Below are 810 nucleotides of genomic sequence, written 5' to 3'. Positions count from 1 at the left end.
CGGTACGGTACGACGTACTACTTAACTTAACTTAACTTACTAAACTAACTAACGTACTACTACTACTATAACTAAACTAACTAACGTTACGTTAGTGTGTGTGTGTGTGTGTGTGTGTGTGTGTGTGTGTGTGTGTGTGTGTGTGTGTGTGTGTGTGTGTGTGTGTGTGTGTGTTTATAATGAAAATAAGTAGTTTTACCAAATGATTAATGCTAAACTTTTTATCAGTTTTAGGTATTATCAAAATCTCAGTCTGATTCACACAAGCAAACCTGGAGAAAAGTAAATATTAGGTCGTCAAGATATTAATGTTGCGTTTTGGAACAATTTCACCCCCCCCAAATGTACATCACGTATAATAGTTAAACGAACTGCCTAAGCGTCACATTACTGTAGCCTATATAATGTGTAAAGTTTAGTATGCTCTAATCCCTTATAGTGATGGCACACAACAAGACACACATTCAGCATGTAATGCTGTTTGAATACAAGAAGGAAAACAATGCCTCTGTAGCCACAAAGAATACCAAAGAAGTTTATATTTTGTTTTTAATGTTTGTAAGTGTCAATGATGGTTCAGAAAATTTTGTTCATGTGACTTTAGCTTTAAAAACTGTGATGAAGAGTCTAACCCAAGGCAACACACTCGTGAAATGGCCCTGAAATTGCATGTCTCTCAGGAAACAATATGTAAGCATCTAAGGAATATGGGAAAACCCTATAAAGAAGGTGTTTGGGTGCCTCATGAACTCTCCGATGATCATATTTTCCAACGTGTGAACATTGCTCCATCTCTTCTGGCATGTAATG

At 36.5% G+C, this 810-nt stretch overlaps 1 protein-coding gene across 2 annotated transcripts in view; it reads right to left on the bottom strand.

Annotated features, from left to right (window-relative positions):
* LOC106468872 (WD repeat and FYVE domain-containing protein 2-like) overlaps window positions 1-810 on the bottom strand; it is a 35,043-nt gene that overhangs the window by 18,632 nt on the left and 15,601 nt on the right. The gene's annotated exons all lie outside the window — the stretch shown is intronic.

Source organism: Limulus polyphemus, unplaced genomic scaffold (genome assembly GCF_000517525.1).
Source record: "Limulus polyphemus unplaced genomic scaffold, Limulus_polyphemus-2.1.2 Scaffold3197, whole genome shotgun sequence".
NCBI classification, from domain to species: domain Eukaryota; kingdom Metazoa; phylum Arthropoda; class Merostomata; order Xiphosura; family Limulidae; genus Limulus; species Limulus polyphemus.
Note: the sequence above shows the minus strand (reverse complement) of the source record. Positions and strands in the feature narration are given on the sequence as shown.